General features: G+C 35.8%; 1 pseudogene; it reads right to left on the bottom strand.

Annotated features, from left to right (window-relative positions):
* Positions 1-260: 260 nt before the first annotated feature.
* The window catches only part of LOC110607428, a 49,936-nt pseudogene continuing 29,627 nt past the window's right edge, over positions 261-20,569 (bottom strand).

Genomic DNA, 20,569 nt, shown 5'->3' on the forward strand with positions numbered 1-20,569 from the left:
GGTAGGAGAGTAGGCCCAGCTACCTCGTGACCCTATCAACATGCGCGCCGAAGGAGAATTAAATGGCCACCTGATAGGAATGAGTATGCTGGTACATCCATATGTACGGGTCTGTGTGACAGGATAGGTGGCACTGTAGCAAGGTGGTAGTTATGCATCATTAGAGGACAAAGGAAAAATGAATAAAGGGGAATACGTGACCCTTCAGACCAAGCTTAGACTCGCTCTTATAAACCCTATTTTCTCTGGATCTCAGAATATCATATGCCATCAATATCATCCTGGGTAAGCTCTCTTTTTATAGTCCCTTGATTAATATATGCATACGTAACGGCATTTGGATCATTGCTGTGTGCAAGCCCGAGGAGATGACCAATCTCATGAACAGCCACAGTTTCCAAGTCTATTTGCCTCATGTTAGGATTAGTACTCCAATATTGTTCTCCATTACAATGCAATCTTCCATCTTAGGGATAAAATGCATAAGCCCAAACAGTTCTACCAGGTATAGAAGAATTATCATTTTCATTCTCTCCATGATCAAATCCATAAAACCCGATTATAATATCTGCTCGAGAACCTGTAGGTGCTTCCTCAAATTTGAACTGGAAAACATTCGCCCATTTCTGAAAAGCTCGAGAAGAAGCATACCTCATGTCTTGCTCATTTGGGTTTTGAACTTTAGAGTGAAATGTGTAGGTGAGTTCATACTTAGAAGATGTCCATCTGAGCATATCAGGGGGAAAAGCATAGTGGGAAACCATGTGGAACATTTTCGACTTGTGGCTACTATTGGTTGGCTTTGACAAGGATGTGCGGTTGGTTATATCAGGGACTCCACATCGTGGGATCATCATCTTCTTGATGGTAGTAGAATCAAGATTCCCAGTAACCTCAAGTTGATAAAATTTTTGGTAAGTTTTAAGTGCATACTCTAAACTCTCATCAAAATCATCAGTTAGATTATTGATATCACCACTTGGATAATATCCAAATTTCCTGAGGTGTTTTTTGACCTCACTAAGGCCAACAACATTTTGGCCCTTTTGGACTTCCTTTAGGCTTTGAAGGAATTTGGAAGTTTTTTCTTGGTGATGACCTTCAAATTGGAGTTTTCTAGACTGTGCTAAAAAGAGTTGGATTGAAAAAAGTAGCAGGAGATAGACAGAAGGATTTGAGAGCCATTACTAGTTCTTTCAGTAGCAAATGACTTCCTTTGTGTAGTGGTTCATGTTAGTGTTGTGTGAGTATTTATAGAGAAATACAAGTATAAATGAGCATGTTTCATACTAATTTCTAGTCAATTCATTAACAGATATTGTTCACATGTTTCATGGACATAATACAAAATAACTTAATTACCTTTTTTTTTTTATAAATAAAACCTTTATTTACTTTTAATTAATCTAGAAAAAACTTAATAAAGCTATTTTATACTATTTCATCTCATAATTTTTATTTTTTTTTTATTTTTTCGTACTAAATAAATTTTTCAATTTTTTAATTATATGCATATTTAATATAAAATGAATAAATTAAGTTTTATAAAATAATAAAATTATTAATAAGTGACAAATTATATTTGAGTATCATTGGAGTACGTTAAATGTATATATATAAAGTTATATTAAATATTAATTAACTTGTGCTTTGTATTTTTATTTGAAAAAATATAATTAATGGGAGATTGTATTGAAAAATAAAATTATAATACTTATTTTTTATTTTAATTATAATATAAAAATTAAAAGTGAACCATATTTTAAAGTAAATAAAAATAAAAAAATAAAAATTATAAAATAAAGGAAATAGTATATTTATCGGTTTGTTTTTTCTTTTAACAGCATTTCATGTTTCTACTGTCCTTTTAATATGTGTCAGACTGACCATGATGTCTTTCAAATGAGAATTCAAATTAACCATAAGTTCATATTTAATATACTTTCTTATATATCTGCATTTTAATGGTACTTAAATATTTTTTAATTTAATATTATTAATAATGATTTTATTGTTTTAATAAAAATTAATGTACTTATTTTATATTAAATATGTATATAATTAGAAAGTTAATGAAAAGAATTTATTTTTCAACTGAAATAATTATTATTCTTTAATTCATATGAAAAAGTAAAAAGAATAAAAAATTATAAAATGGAAGAATATAAAATAATTAAGTTTTTCTAGATTAATTAAAAGAAAATAAAGATTTTATTTATAAAAAAAGTAATTAAGTTATTTTATATTATGTTCATGAAACATGTGAATAGTATTTCTATGTACCTACGTGAATGAATTGACTAGAACTTAGTAAGAAACATGATTGTGTATGCTTGTATTTGTCTATATATGGTCAAATTTAAAATCAGAATTGGCTAAACGGCTGTGGTCCTTAAACTAGAATTGCAACAATTTTTTTAATCTCCTCCCTTCTTTAAATCATTATCAAAACCGGCTCCAAATTGATCAATTCAACCAACTGGCTCCGAACAATAATTGGTCTAGTTTATTTTTCTTTAATTAAAATAAATCTCCATTTTTAAATTTTTTTACTGTAGAAATTAAATAAATAATTTATTATAAATTTAAATTCTATAAATTTATATATTTTGATATATAAAATATTAATATTATTGTAATTTTAAAACCTTTGATCCGTGACTAAGCCAAAATCAAAATTCAACTCAAACTATTTTAAAACATAACCATTAATTTAAATCCAAAGCAATTGGAACTAAAATTAATTTGAATTGTGAAGTATTGCCGACTAGTCCTTAACCAAAAGTTTTAATCAATCGCTTCACGTTAATTCATGACGATTTAAATTTCCGTTTTCAATTAAAAAAAAATTAGATAAAGAATCTAAACATTTTGATTAATTCATATTTATATCTAAAATTTTAAATTTTAAATGATAAAAATTAAATTTTTTTAATTTATTATAATTATAATAAAAATAATTAAATTAAATTAAAAAATTAAATGATGAATTATAATATATTTCTAAAATTTTATATTATAAAACATGTAGTTCAAATTTTATATTAAAAGTAAATATATGTTATATTTATCGTATATAATAATAAATATATTATATATAATAAACATTTATAATATAAAATATTATATATTAAACTATGTTATTAAATATTTATGTTCAATATTGTAAATTATGTATATATTTTTTATTTGTGAAAAATTTTACCTCAAATCAATAATTTGAAATAAAATAAAATATATAATATTTTATTTTATAAAATATTATTTTCTTTCTACTTTACATTTTTAATAATCTATAATATCTGGGAAGGAAGGAGAAATAATTGAACTTATATAAATGTCCACATTTACATTTTGTAATTAAAATTTATCTTTTTATTTGATTGGTTATTTATTATTATTTAAATCTTAAATATAATCGTCTAAATAAATTTCCATTTAAATTTAAATTAGTTAAATAAATAAATTTCTATTTAAATTTAAATTGGTTAAAGAATTCTTTAAGTACTTAAATTATTTAATTAAAATTTTGTTATAAAAAATTTACAATTTTTTTAAAAAATTCATCTCGAAATAAGCAATATTTTGACTTATGCGGATCATAATAAAGTTTATTGACAATATATTAATATAAAAAAATAATTAGCTTAATAAATAATACTAATAAAAAAATATGTGAAAAATTTTAAAATAATTTTTATAAATATATCACAAATTGTTAATTTAAGTTATAATAATAAGTAATAAAATTTTTAACTCATATAAAACTTTTCAAATTACATTTTTTACATATGTGAAATAAAATTATATTTAGAATGCAATATAATATATATAATTAAAATATAATTATTCATATAAATTAAATTAGTAATTTTCTTAATAAAATGAGAATATAAATTATCTCAATATATATAAGTGGAAAGAAAAAATAATAGATTATCAATATACATAGTAATTTTGTAGTATAAGAATAAAATTTTTATTTTATTTTATTTTATTTAAATTATAAATATTTAATTTTATGCTTAGCATCTAACTAGAGTTTCATTTGCTATTATCATATACATAGAGAGAGTTTAAAATGGAATTATTACTAATATTATGAGCAACAAAACTCAATAATAAAAAAATTATTAATATTGTCAGAAATTTTAAAACTTTGTTAGTGTTAATGTCAATTTAATTAAATATTTTATTATTTAAAAATTTTATAAATTAATATGTTATATAGTTATATTGTAAATATTATTTGTTCATACTTTAAAAAATTATGTACAATTTTAGTAATTTTAAATATTATAATGAAAATAGATTTATTATAAAAATATCATAAAAATTTTAAAAATATATATTGATAATGTGTTATATTAATTTTCTTCTCAATTTTTCAGTAAAACAATTAATATATATATATTTTGTAAATATGCATCACGAGTAAAAACATAATGTGCGTTTAAAAGAAAATTAGTATATGTAAAAATGAAAATAGAGATAAATAATATAATTAATAAAATAAAAGTATGTATTTTAAAAATTATTTTATTAGTTAAATAAAATTTTAAAAACTATGATATTATTTATTATTAATTTTTTAATATTTTAATTATAATTGTGATAAATGAAAAAAAATGAATTTATTATATATGATTTGAAATTTTAAAAATAAATATGAATTGATGTAAATATTTATATTTTTTTAATAAAAAAAAAAAACCTACCATGATTCATACACGTTCCTCGATTTTCTTCTCGTACACAAATTGTCAGAAAATTTTCTGTTTTTTTTCCAAGATGCCTAATTTCTGAAGACAATGTTAAATTATTTTATTAATATTATGCAACAACATTTCAAATTGAAACAATTATATTATATAGATCAATGAACTTTTAGTGAGTTATAAATGTCATTTTCAAAGCTACGAAATCTCACAGCTAGTATTGGATCAAGTAATCAAAATTTAAGGTTTTAATTGTAATTTTTCTTTTATTACTTTTGAAAATTTTATGGGCCCATCACCTCTTGGCTCTTTGGTAGATCCACCAATATCTATATATATAATCCAAACAGACTATAACAAAGGAACCAATCAGCGTGGAGAGGAGAAAAACATCAAAGTCGCTATGATGCATTAAACGACAATAGAAAGGTAAAATGCATAATAAAGTTATTTGGTGCAAAAAACTTGATGAATATACAACTCTTTATTTTATAATTTTTATTATTTTTTATTTTTTATTAATACTAAAATATTATTTACTTTCAATTTTCACATTATAATTAAAATATAAATTAATTATTATAATTTTATTTTACTTTTCAACACAATTTTTCACTAATTATTTTTTTTCAAAATGAGAATAAAAACCAGAAATTAGTATTTAATTTAGCTTCATATATATTTCTATTTCACGCACGTCAATAGTACTCAAATAAATTTCACTTATTAGTGATTTTATTATTTTAATAAAATTTAACATACTCATTTTATATTAAATATGTGTATAATTGAAAAATTAATAAAAAAAATTATTTTCTAACTAAAATAACTATCATTCTCTAATTTGTATGAGATAAAAGAAAGAATTGATAAATTGTGAGATACATAAGTATAAAATAACTTTGTTAAGTATTTTCTAAATTATTTAAAAGTAACCTTATAGGAATTTCACAAAATGTAAATAAAAATAAAAAATAATACAAATTTGTTTGTAAGTGTAACAGTTTTACAAATGGATGCTGGAAAAATATTTTCTTTTGAAACTGATTTTACATTCATTTATAAATATATTTATATTCATTTAATTTCATAAATAGATTAATGTCGGTTTGTAAATCTATTGTATTTATTTAATTTTATAAACGAATTATATGTCTTTTATAAATTCATTTATATTCGTATAACTTTACAAATAAATTACACGTTTATTTATATCCATTTAAATTTTTAAATAAATTATACGTTTATGTTTATTTATATATTATTTATATAGAATAATTAATTTTCAACTTTACGGCAGATTTGAATCGGATCTAACTTTTGTTGTAAACGTCCGATGAAAATTCACGATAGCTTTTCGGAAAGAAAATTTCGATATGCACAACTTTCAAAAGTGCAACGAGGATCACAGACTTAATCACAAAATTCGATATGGAAATTCCATTGTTTAGGGGTCAATTTTATATTTTAATTATTTTTTTAGATATTTTTATAATTTTATATATTAAAATTTTTTTTTCTATTATAAATAGTATATCTTAACTATTAGAAACTCACTTTTCAAATTTTGAAGAATTTCAATAAGATTTTTCGTATTTTAACCTATCTTTTCTCTTATATCGTCTTAACCAAACAATATTGGTTAAAACTCCTAACAGAGTCTAAATACTCCTTTATCATACCATTTAATTTTCTAAATGAATTATTCATCTATTTGTAATATATCATTTAATTTTAAAAACGGATTACATATTTATTTAGAAATCATTTGATTTTACAAATAAGTTACCTATCCATTTATATTTAGTTAATTTTACAAAGAGATTACATATTTGTCAATAAGTCTGTTTGTGTCCATTTAAATTTACAAATGGATTACACATTCTTTTGAAAAATTATCTATATCAATCTAATTTTATAAATATATTATACATTTGTTTGCAAGTCCATTTGTATCCATTTAATTTTACAAATAGATTATACGTCTATTTGTGAATCTATTTGTCTACATTTAATTTTATAAACAGATTACACCTTTATTTGCGAGTCCATTTGTATTCATTTAATTTTATAAACGGATTATACATCCGTTTGAGAAGTCATCTATATTCATTTAATTTTTCAAACAGATTACATGTCTATTTATAAATCTATTTGTATTTATTTAATTTTACAAATGAATTACATATTCATTTTTGAATTCATTTGTGTCAATTTAAATTTACAAAGGGATTATACATCCGTTTCAAAAGTTGTCTGTGTCTCTGTTTAATTTTATAAATGAATTACATGTCTGTTTATAAATCTAATTGTATCAAATTAATTTTATAAATAAATTACATATCTTTGTATCCATTTAATTTTATAAATAGATTACACATTTGTTTGTGAATCCACTTGTGTTTATTTAATTTTTCAAATGGATTACACATAAATCTGTATTCATTTAATTTTACGAATAGATTTTATATTCATTTACAAATCTATATGTGTTATTTAATTTTACAAATAAATTATCTATTCATTTGTTAATCTGTTTATATTCATTTAATTAAATCCACATCGATAAATTATAAGGGATGGGAGTCCACTTTTCCTATAAAAGGGAAGGCTCCTCCTCCCATCAAGATTAGTACATGATCTTTATCATGTTATAGAACCCTTATATGGGGTTATGAGAAAGTTTAAATATTTTAATTTTCAAATATTTTTATATTATTTCATTTTTAAATTATTTTTAACCTCTAGCTAATAAATGACTTTGAATACGAGCTCTCTACAAGTCTAGTTTGAATCAAACTCGAGTTCATTAAATATTTCATAATTGAGTTTGAGCTTATAAATTTCTTTTAATAAACAAGTTTGAACTTTGAAAATATTGGCTCGATTCGATTACACTCCTAGTCATTTGAATCACAAATAGAGTTATAAATAGATTAACCATTTGCATTATTAATGGATTTATAAACGGATTTATAATCAGATTAGCCATCTATATCACAAATGTATTTACAAACAAATTAATAGTTTGCATTACAAGCGGATTTACAAATAGATTATTTGTATGTATGTGCAATTACATCTGTAAATAAGAGAGTATATGCAAACGAAAAATACAAACAGATAGCAAATTTATTTGTATCACAAACAGATATCTCGTTTGTGGATCCGTTTGTAATATAAATGGATTACGTTTCATTTGAAAAAAATTACAAATAAGATTTATATAAACATAAAAAGATCAGTTTGTGATTCGTTTGTAAATCAAATTATAAACATAATTTCATCATTTACAAATGGATAAATCTGTTTGTAAATATAATTTTTTTTAGTGAAATAAAGTTTTTATTTATGTCCATAAAACACGTATATTAGCTTGAAATATCTTTATGTACCCATGTGAATGAATTGACAAGAACTTAGCAGAGACATGCTTATGTATACTTGTATTTGTCTATAAATACCCACACATTACTAATATGAACCACTACACAAAGAAAGCTATTTGCTACTAAAAGTGCTAGCAATAGCTCCAAAATTCTCCTATTTTTCAACTACCTTTCTCTGGTTACTCTTTTCAATCCAGCTCCTTTTAGCACAGTCTAAAACTCACAAATTTGAAGGTCATCATCAGGGAAACACTCTCAAATTCCTTCAAAGCCTAAAGGAAGTCCAAAAGGGGCAAAATGTTGTTGGCTAATGAGGTCAAAAAATACCTCAAAAGATTTGGATACTACCCAAGTGGTGATACTAATAATTTAACTGATGATTTTGATGAGAGTTTAGAGTTTGTGCTTAAGACTTATAAAAAATTTTATTAAATAATGAGCAGATGCTTCAATACATAAAAAGGTTACAGGCCACTATTGAGCAATATAAAACTTGGGAGGAGACCTCCTTCATGGCTCCTAGGATAATGGAGGAAGCTTCAAATGACACTTCAAGGAGAAGGCAAAGCTGGAGGAAGAGGAGTCGTCAGACGAAGCTCCAAAAGATGTCGACTGAAAACTGGTACGGGCTGTACAAAGGTAGGAGCAGGAGGAGGATTATGGATTGGACAATGGCTCGCCCCTATTAGAAGAGATCTTGGCAGAGACATTCCCCACTAAGTCAAACTGTCAAGCTTGGATAAATACAACGGAACAACAGATCCCAGAATTCAACTAGCGATCTTTAAGACGATAATGCAGCTTCAAGATGTCAACAATTTCTTCTGGTGCTGAGTGTTTCCTTCAATAATCACAGGTTTGGATAAAAAATGGTACTAATATCTTAGTCCAAATTCAATTCAGAACTTTACTCAATTCACTATATTATTTAAATCTAGGTTTATTACTTGTATACATCCTAAAAAGCTCTCCTCTGACTTGCGGAAGATCTGTGAAGGAGAGGGCAAGTCTTTAAGGAGGTTTATCTCACGATTTAATGTAGAAGTAATACAGGTAGAGGAATTAAATAATGAAATAGCATGTGAAGTATCAAAGAAAGGAACACATAACATCAAGATTATGGATTCTCTAATCAAGAACCTAGCCGCTACGTACCAACAATAAATATATAAAGCCCATAAGTATATGAAACTGGATGATGAAGTCCAAGCATTGAAAGAGAACAAAAGAATGAGTCAAAAGCAAAACCAAAAGTTAGAGAGGTGAGGATATGTGGAGATAAGAAAAAGGCTACAAGGAGGGTATCCGCCAGGCCCATAATCCGAGTGTTAGTCTTGCTAAACAAGACATTTTATGCTAGACCATAAGGCAAGTATCTGCCAGGCCACACAAACAAGTATTGGCCCAGTTTCACAAAAAGTAACTAAGGCATTTTATGCCAGGTCATAAGGCGAGTATTCACTAGGCCATAATCCGAGTGTAGTCCCACTAAATAATGTATTTTATGCCAAGTCACAAGGCGGGTATTCACTAGACCATAATTCGGGTGTTAGTGTCGCTAAACAAGTCATTTTATGTCAGGCCACAAGGCAAGTATCCACTAGGCCATAATCCAGGTGTTACTCCCGCTAAGTAAGGCATTTTATGTAAATCTATAAGGCAGATATTCGCTAGGCCATAATTTGAGTATTAGTCTCGCTAAACAATGCATTTTATGCTAGGCCACAAGGCGGATATCTGTTAGGCGAATCTTCAGGTGTTAGTCCCGCTAAATAAGGTATTTTATGCAAAGGCCACAAGATGAGTATCTGCTAGACCCATAATTCGGATGTTAGTGTAACAACCCCAAAAAGGACCGTCACCGGCGCTAGGATTCAGGTCGGCTTAAGGCCGCCAGAACCCGTAGCAAGTCTGCTATACTCTCTGTGTACCTGTAACACTCATACATGATCATACATTTTATGTGAAAATAAAACTCTCACCTCTGGCTATCTGAACTGACTGACTCTGCAGGCTCTGAAAACTCTGGAGCAGTACTCACTGCTGCTCTCTCTGGTTCCTCTGCTCTGTGCCTACACAGATAGACTCAAATGAGGGACCAAACATACTCGGACATACCGCTAAACATCTCCCCTTAAAACCCCTTAAAACACCTTAGACCAAACATAGAAAACATGCAAAGGAAGGCTGGACAGGGCACTTTCGGGGGCACCTTCGGCGGCCGAATGTCCCTTCCAGAGACGAAAGTCAGGCATGTTCGGCGGCCTAACTTGGACTTTCGGGGGCCGAACCTGAGTTCATCCAGAACTCAGTTTCGTGCACAAGGACGCCTGCCAATCCCTCCATCACCTGCTCAGACCTCAACATATGCATTTAACCCTTCTAAAACATGCATAAACACTTCAATAAGCATAAAGGAGCTTCAAATAAATTAAACTCCAACAAACAACACACAACAACCATACACAAAGCATAGGATCCATACACCCTAATATGGACAACTTATGCATACTCAAGCACAACTCCCCTTTCCCATCATCAAACTCATTTAATCTTCACAAGTTCTCAAACTCCACAACTTCTCAAAACTAGTTAAAACTCACCATAAACTTATTTTTCTTTGAAAGATTTGATTAGAAACTCAAGAAAATCACCAAGGGGAAACATGTGCTTGTTCCTGACCCAAAGGAGAGCTTAAGCACCTCCATAGTCGGTCATATCCACTTAAAAAAAGTGAACCACCGCTTCACGTTCGGTGGCCAAAGCTACATGTAACACCTCATCACGTTCGGGGGCCGAACATTGAGTTTAGGGGGCCGAACATGAGCTACTTTAGGCGGCCGAACTTACACTTTAGGGGGCCGAAAGTGGCAAAACTTTCCTTAGCCTTGTTTCTTATGGTACAAAGGTCATCTGCGGACAATCTCGAGCAATATGCCCTTCCTGTCCACATCGAAAACAAGCTGTAGATCCCAACCGACAAACTCCTCCATGTGGTTTTCCGCATCGTCTGCAGACTGGAGCTGTGCCAGAGCTTGAGCCACTACCTATTCCCAGACCTGACTTGACTTTATTCCAGAACCCTTTCCTTGTTCCTCTCGCTCTATCCCATCTTTTACTGCCTGTAGAACCTGAACTGGGGGCCTTAGAACCCGAAGCCTGTGCCTTTGACTGTTTCTGAATATTGGCACTAGCTTCCATTTTCCTGGCTGCATCTATAATAGAGTGAAAACTCTCCTTTTCTGCTGGAAGGATCAAAGAAGAATACCTGGGATGAAGTCTCATGGTATATCTCCTTGCCTTCTTCTGATCAGTATCATAGGCTTGACCCACGTACTGAAGCAGATCCAGAAACTTATCTGTAAATTCATCCACAGTCATCTCATCTGTTTGTCTCAACTGTTCAAACTCAATTATCTTCATCTCCCTCGAACTATCAGGAAAAGCCCACCCTGCAAACTCATTAGCGAACTCTCCCCATGACATGCTGTCCATTCTAGGCTCCACATAATTCTTAAACCATTCTCTGGCTTTCCTGCATTTTATTGTGAAACCTGCCATCTCAATGGCTCTCCTATCATCTGCTCCCAATTCACTGGTGATCATCCTAACTGCTCTGAGGTAATCAAATGGATCATCTCCCGTATTGTATTTAGGAGCATCCAATTTCAAATACTCCGTCATTTGAACTTTACCTCCAGATGAGCTAGGTTCATGTCTATCAACAACAGGGGCTACTGGTTCTGGTGGTAGTACTGGTTCATTTGGTTCATTTGGCTCTAGGTGTGCTGCACTTGGATGTATAGGGGAAGATGGATACCTCGGATATGGGGGATAGTAGTGAGGATATGGCATATATGGCATGTATGTAGGATATGGGTCAAAATGAGAGTATTCCGACATACCCTCCATCGGATACTCTGGCTCCTGAAACAAGGATGGATAGCCATAACCTGAGGCCTGAACACCTCCCAAAGATTCTCCCATACCTTCCTCAAAACTGCCTATACCCATGCTATCATCTCTAGACTGATCAATCTCCATAGCTTCCCTTCTCTCCTCTGATCTTCCTCCCCTCACTGTTCCTCTTCTGCTCTCGTCTACAGACCTTCTAGGGTCTATCGACGTACCTTCCCTGCTAGATCTCTGAGACCTTGCCCTTGGCAATGCAGGAGGACGAGCAGCTGGTCTCTCACTCTCTGGTGGGACTCCAGTCAATCGAGCTGATCGACGAGTTCCTCGCATCTTTACTCTGGAAACACAACATATAACATACCACTTTAGCACATAACTATCACATATCACATAACAATCATACACATACAATACTCATGGCATATCATAGCAGATAGGACTCAAGACCCTATCCTAGTGGACATGAGTTCCTATTGTGCTTGACCACTTCTAACCTGTCTGAGCCCAACACTGTCTCTATAGGTCCGATCATGTGAACCTAGGGCTCTGATACCAATCTGTAACAACCCCAAAAAGGACCGTCACCGGCGCTAGGATTCAGGTCGGCTTAAGGCCGCCAGAACCCGTAGCAAGCCTGCTATACTCTCTGTGTACCTGTAACACTCATACATGATCATACATTTTATGTGAAAATAAAACTCTTTTCTGAACCAAGGCTTAACCTGTGCATGCACTATCTCTGTACTCTGTACTCCTGTACTCTGTACTCTGTATCCCTGACTAGAGCTTGCTCTAGATGGGTTAACTCATACCTGTTAAGCCTGGTTTTCACATACAGAAAAACATATATACAGATACAGATCATGTACAAAACATATACATCACTAGGTCAAGCAACAACTATTACATCTCTTTAATATTACATGTCCACTCTAAGCTATTACAGCTCTCTTTACTCTTCCTGTACTCTGCTGGACTGTCCCTGTACACTGTACACTGAACCTGCAAAACTGGGGTTAAGGGAGTGGGATGAGCTCTATAGCCCAGTGAGTAGAACAGTAAAACATCTCAGTAAAATATGATCTCATGGAATGCACCATATCACAGACAAGCCACATCAAGAGTAAACCTGTCACCACACATAGTCCCAGTAACTCTGTGCCAGGGCGTAGAATCGAGCACCTGGTCTTCCTGTCATATATGTATATGTGTATATAACACCTGTAAACTTACCATTGCCAGGGCGTAGTCAAAGGCTCCTGGACTTTGCTATATACCTGCCAGGGCGTAGTCAAAGGCTCCTGGTCTTTGCTATACGTGCCAGGGCGTAGTCAAAGGCTCCTGGTCTTCCTGTCTGTGACTATGGGATCATTCAGCATTTACCCACATCAACAAATAACAATGCAATGCAACATATTCGTGGATACTAATGCAATCAACTTATGGCATAATCATGATGCATGAGATATGCTAAAACATGTCTTTGATCAATTCAAAAAGCATTAAGTTTAGTTCCACTCACCTCTGGCTATCTGAACTGACTGACTCTGCAGGCTCTGAAAACTCTGGAGCAGTACTCACTGCTGCTCTCTCTGGTTCCTCTGCTCTGTGCCTACACAGATAGACTCAAATGAGGGACCAAACATACTCGGACATACCGCTAAACATCTCCCCTTAAAACCCCTTAAAACACCTTAGACCAAACATAGAAAACATGCAAAGGAAGGCTGGACAGGGCACTTTCGGGGGCACCTTCGGCGGCCGAATGTCCCTTCCAGAGACGAAAGTCAGGCATGTTCGGCGGCCTAACTTGGACTTTCGGGGGCCGAACCTGAGTTCATCCAGAACTCAGTTTCGTGCACAAGGACGCCTGCCAATCCCTCCATCACCTGCTCAGACCTCAACATATGCATTTAACCCTTCTAAAACATGCATAAACACTTCAATAAGCATAAAGGAGCTTCAAATAAATTAAACTCCAACAAACAACACACAACAACCATACACAAAGCATAGGATCCATACACCCTAATATGGACAACTTATGCATACTCAAGCACAACTCCCCTTTCCCATCATCAAACTCATTTAATCTTCACAAGTTCTCAAACTCCACAACTTCTCAAAACTAGTTAAAACTCACCATAAACTTATTTTTCTTTGAAAGATTTGATTAGAAACTCAAGAAAATCACCAAGGGGAAACATGTGCTTGTTCCTGACCCAAAGGAGAGCTTAAGCACCTCCATAGTCGGTCATATCCACTTAAAAAAAGTGAACCACCGCTTCACGTTCGGTGGCCAAAGCTACATGTAACACCTCATCACGTTCGGGGGCCGAACATTGAGTTTAGGGGGCCGAACATGAGCTACTTTAGGCGGCCGAACTTACACTTTAGGGGGCCGAAAGTGGCAAAACTTTCCTTAGCCTTGTTTCTTCAAAACTTATTCCTTTGCTAAAACAAAAGCTTAAAACAGCTAAATACATTTTAGAAAACCTCCACTCTCCCTTCAGGGATGCTCTAACATCCTCGATTCCACCGAACGATAGGAATTCTGATGTCTGAACATGCCGGGTATTACAGTTAGTCCCAATAAATAAGACATTTTATGTCAAGGTCACAAGGCGAGTATCTGCAGGCCGATAATTTAGGTGTTAGTCCCGCTAACTAAGGCATTTTATGCCAAGGCCACAAGGCGAATATCTGTATAGCCACGCAACTGGGTGTTAGTGTAACGACCCGAAAATCGGACCGTTACCGGCGCTAGGATCCGGGTCGACTTAAGGCCGCCGGGACCCGTAGCAAGCCTGACATATAACCTGTAAACCTGTATAATCCCATACATGATCAACAATCATACATAAAAATTTTAAAACTTTTCTTTCATTCATCCAACTCAACCTGAACATACATGTACATAGTCCTGATCATAATCATGATCCCTCTGTGGGATCTCAACAATGCCCCAAAGAGCACTATAACATGAGATGAGTTGGCTTACATCTATATCATAAATATCTAAGATCATGCATCAACAAGGGATTACAATACTCATAGGGTCAAGCACATCTATAACCTCAATATACCTCATTACATAACATACTGAATCTCTTACATTACATTAGTACAATTGTCATGTCCACAATCTAACTATTACATACACATACTTCAAAACTCTGGCTAACCTCCTGGTCTTGTACCTGCGCATCTGGGGTTAGGGGAGAGGGGTGAGCTACAAAGCCCAGTGAGCAGAATAGAGAAATCATATATTAAAATTTCATGCTTTCATGGAATGCAACACATCACAACAAATCACATCTCGGATGGTATTGTCACCAATAGTCCTCTACATAGTCCAACTGTGCCGGGACGTAGAATGGGTACAACCGGTCTTTCCCTTAACATAACATATCATACAGTCCAACTGTGCCAGGGACGTAGAATGGGTACAACCTGGACTTTCTCTTACATCGTGCCAGGGACGTAGAATGGGTACAACCTGGACTTCCATACCATATCATGCCATAACATCATCATATCATGGGAGGACTAAAGGATCATCCAATAACCGATCCACATCATCATCATAAATGCAATGCAACATATTCGTGAATACTAATGCAACAACCTACTATATCTCATGGCATTCATGATGCATGGATCATGCTCAAAATTTATATTTCATTTATTTTAAAACTTTAAGGTTTATTCCACTCACCTCTGGCTAGCTCTGACAAACTCTGTAGCAGCTGGCTCACTGCTGGGGTCCTCGGTTCCTCGGGTCCGAACTTACACAGATGGACTCCAATGAGGGACCAAACATACATAAACATAACTCTAACATACTCCCCAACAACCCCCTAAAACATCATAACACAACTACATAAAAACATGCAAGAAATGGCTGAACAGGGCACTTTCGGCGGCAGGTTCGGCAACCGAAAGTCCCTCCAGAGCCGAAAGTCAGGCAGGTTCGGCGGCACCTTCGGCGGCCGAAGCTCCCAGACAGAGGCGAAACTCATGCATGTTCGGTGGCACCTTCGGCGGCCGAAAGTCCCAGACAGAGACGAAAGTCTCTTTTCGGGGGCAACTTCGGCAGCCGAAAGGCCTGCCTCCCCAGCCATGTTCGGCGGCCGAAAGCTCCTTCGGCTGCCGAACCTGGTTTCTGCCAAAGGGCAGAAACTTGGCTCCCAAATGCATTTTTGCCTCCAAACTCACCAATCATGCATATACCTCACTTAAAACATGCATACAAGTTCCTAGGGGCCTCAAAACATCAAATACCCCAACTACAACACTTCAAACACACACAATCAACACACATTGTTCAAAAAATCACATAAAACCTAACATTTGCTTAAAAACTCATACAACCCTATACATGCCATTCTACCCCATAAAATCACTTAAAACTTACTTAAAACATGCATTGAGCTTAAGATCGGCTCTTACCTCTTGAAGATCGAGAGAGAGACGACCTAAACTTGGAGATCCAAGAAAATAAGCTCCTGAGTTCCCAAAGCTCCAAAACTTGTTTCGAAAGTTCAAAACCTTCAATGCAAGCTTAAAACTCAAGAAAAATGGTGGGGATTTGAAGGAAGAACACTAGATTTGGAAGAGGGAGGTCGGAAGCTTGCTGTGGTCGAAAATGGGAGAAAGCTCACCCATTTCGGCCAAGTGACCCTTTTATAGGTGGCTGGCCAGGCCACGTTCGGGGGCCGAAAGCGCTCCCGCACGCATGCCATGTTCGGCGGCCGAACTTGACTTTCGGCGGCCGAACCTGGTCTGCCCTCACTCATGCTTTCGGGGGCCTAACGTGCCTCCAAAACGCATGCATGTTCGGCGGCCGAACTTGACTTTCGGCGGCCGAACCTGAGTTTTCCTCCAAGGACTTTTCATGCAAAACTCATTAAATTTTCATACTTAAAACCATGACATACCTTAAAACATTTTATGGAAACATGTTTCTACCCTACTAGAGACTTCCGACATCCGAGATTCCACCGAACGGTAGGAATTCCGATACCGGAGTCTAGCCGGGTATTACATTCTCCCCCCCTTAAGAACATTCGTCCCCGAATGTACCTCAACTAGTACAAAGCATGGCATAAAACATAACACATAAACACATAGAAATCTAACCTCAGAAAAGGTAAGGGTATTGCTGGAGCATAGACTCCCGTGTCTCCCAAGTGCATTCTTCCAAATTGTGGTGGTTCCACAGGACTTTCACTATCGGGATTTCCTTGTTTCTTAACTTTCTGATCTGGGTGTCTATGATCCGTACTGGCTGTTCAACATAGGTGAGATCCTCTTGGACCTCCACATCAGGCTCACTAAGAACCTTGCTCGGATCTGACACAAACTTCCTCAACATTGAAACATGGAAAACCGGATGAATTCGGTCCATTGAAGCAGGTAAATCCAGCTTGTACGACACATTCCCAATCTTTTGCAAGATTTCAAAGGGTCCGATGTATCGTGGGGTTAGTTTACCTTTCTTCCCGAAGCGAACCACTCCCTTCATTGGAGACACCTTGAGCAATACCAGATCCCCCTCCTGAAACTCTAACTGTCTCCTGCGGACGTCTGCATAGCTCTTCTGTCTGCTGGCAGCGGTCTTGATTCTTTCTCTGATTATGGGTACTACCCTGCTGGTGATCTCAACTAACTCAGGCCCTGCCAAGGCCTTTTCTCCAACTTCCTCCCAGCAAACAGGTGACCTGCACTTCCTCCCATATAAAGCTTCATATGGAGCCATCCCGATGCTAGCATGATGGCTGTTATTGTAGGCAAACTCCACCAAAGGTAGATGCTGCCTCCAAGAACCGCCAAAGTCTAGCACACACATTCTAAGCATATCCTCAATAGTCTGGATGGTCCTTTCGGACTGTCCGTCAGTCTGGGGGTGGAAGGCAGTACTGAAATCCAACCTAGTACCCATGGCATTCTGCAGACTCCGCCAAAACCTGGAGGTGAACTGGGGCCCTCTATCTGACACTATCGAAACAGGAACCCCATGCAGCCTGACGATCTCATCTACATACACCTGCGCCAACTTGTCCACAGAGTAGCCACTCCTGACAGGAATGAAGTGAGCAGATTTGGTGAGTCTGTCCACAATCACCCATATGGAGTCCACTCTGTTGGACGCCGCCAGTAACCCCACTACGAAGTCCATAGCTATATTTTCCCATTTCCATTCTGGAATAGGTAGCGGGTTAAGCATTCTAGCCGGCTTCTGATGTTCCAGCTTCACCCTCTGACACACTTCGCAGGCAGACACAAACTGTGCCACTTCTTTCTTCATAGCTGGCCACCAATAAACCTTCTTTAGATCTTGATACATCTTGGTGGCTCCGGGGTGAATGCTGTATCTTGCATTATGAGCCTCTCTCATAATGTCTCCTTTTAGCCCAATGTCATCTGGTACACATAGTCTGCTCCCATAGCGGAGGATCCCCTTACTGTCGAATCTGAACTCACTATTATTGCCTGACTGAATAGTCCTGGCAATCTTCACTAACTCCGGGTCCTCATGCTGTTTCTGAGCCACCTGCTCCAGAAACACGGGTGCCACTCTCATCTGGGCCACCAAGGCACATGTACCAGACAACTCCATCTGTAGACCTTCCTCAATAAGCTTGTAGAACTCTTTCACCACTGGTCTCCTCTCTGCCGCGATGTGGGATAGACTGCCTAGTGACTTCTGGCTTAGGGCGTCTGCCACGACATTCGCCTTACCCGGATGATACTGAATCTTGCAATCATAGTCACTCAGCAGCTCCACCCATCTCCTCTGTCTCAAATTCAGATCCCTCTGACTCAAGATGTACTGCAGGCTCTTATGATCTGTAAAGATCTCACATTTCACCCCATAGAGGTAATGCCTCCACATCTTGAGTGCAAAGATTACTGCTGCCATCTCAAGGTCATGTGTGGGGTAATTCAACTCATGCTTCTTCAGCTGCCTAGAAGCATAAGCGATCACCCTCTCATTCTGCATTAGAACACAACCCAGTCCCACACGGGACGCATCACAAAAGACTGTAAAGTCCTCATCACTAGATGGCAGAGCTAAAACTGGTGCTGAAGTCAACCTCTTCTTAAGCTCTTCAAAACTCTCTTCGCACTGGTCGGTCCACATAAACTTCTGATTCTTCCTGGTTAGTCTGGTCAGAGGAGCTGCTATCTTTGAGAAGTCCTGAACGAACCTCCTGTAGTAACCTGCCAAACCCAAGAAACTTCTAATCTCTGTCACTAAAGTGGGTCTAGGCCAGTTAGCCACAGTTTCTGTCTTCTTGGGGTCTACCTCTATACCATTTTCTGACTCTACATGCCCCAAGAACGAAATGCTCCTCAGCCAGAACTCACATTTAGAGAACTTGGCATACAAGCCATGTTCCCTCAAAGTCTGCAGAACCAACCTCAGATGATGGGCATGCTCCTCTGCATTCCTGGAATACACTAAGATATCATCTATGAAGACAATAACGAAGTGATCCAGGTATTGGCTAAATACTCTGTTCATGAGATCCATGAATGCTGCAGGGGCGTTGGTTAACCCGAACGGCATCACAAGGAACTCAAAATGCCCATATCTGGTCCTGAAAGCTGTCTTCAGCACATCTTCATCCCTTATCCTTAGCTGATGGTACCCCGATCTCAGATCTATCTTGGAGAAACAACCCGCTCCTGCTAGCTGGTCGAATAGATCATCGATCCTTGGCAGAGGGTACCTATTCTTGGTAGTGACTTTGTTCAACTGTCTGTAGTCGATACAAAGCCTAAGGGATCCATCCTTCTTCCTCACAAACAAGACCGGAGCACCCCAAGGTGAGGTACTCTGTCGGATGAAACCCTTTTCTACCAGCTCTTGCAACTGCTCTTTCAACTCCTTTAACTCGGCTGGAGCCATCCTGTAGGGAGGGATAGAGATCGGTCTAGTTCCAGGCACTAACTCTATCTCGAACTCTATCTCCCTAGCAGGTGGTAAACCTGGAAGCTCATCCGGAAAAACATCCTGAAACTCTCTGACAACTGGCACCGAGGCCGGCTCCCTGACCTGACTGTCTAGCTCTCTCACATGAGCTAAGTACCCCTGACATCCCTTCCTAAGCAACCTACGAGCCTGAAGAGCTGATATCAGACCTCTAGGTGTACCCCTTTTGTCTCCTCTGAAGACGACCTCTGACCCGTTCTGATCTCTGAACCTGACTACCTTGTCCCTGCAGTCCAAGGTAGCACCATGGGTAGATAGCCAATCCATCCCTAGAATGACATCAAAGTCTGTCAAATCTAGAACCACAAGGTCGGCGGAGAGGCATCTTCCCTCAACAAAAACTGGACTGTACTGGCAGACTGACACTGCCACTGACGGGTCACACTTGGGTCCACTGACCCATAGGGGACACTCTAACCCAGAGACTATCAGACCCAACCTCTCAACGGCTCTCGGAGCAATAAATGAATGAGATGCACCCGGGTCCATTAATGCATACACATCAGAACACCCAATGACGAGATTACCTGACACCACGGTGTTGG

This window comes from Manihot esculenta, chromosome 17 (genome assembly GCF_001659605.2).
Source record: "Manihot esculenta cultivar AM560-2 chromosome 17, M.esculenta_v8, whole genome shotgun sequence".
Lineage (NCBI taxonomy): Eukaryota > Viridiplantae > Streptophyta > Magnoliopsida > Malpighiales > Euphorbiaceae > Manihot > Manihot esculenta.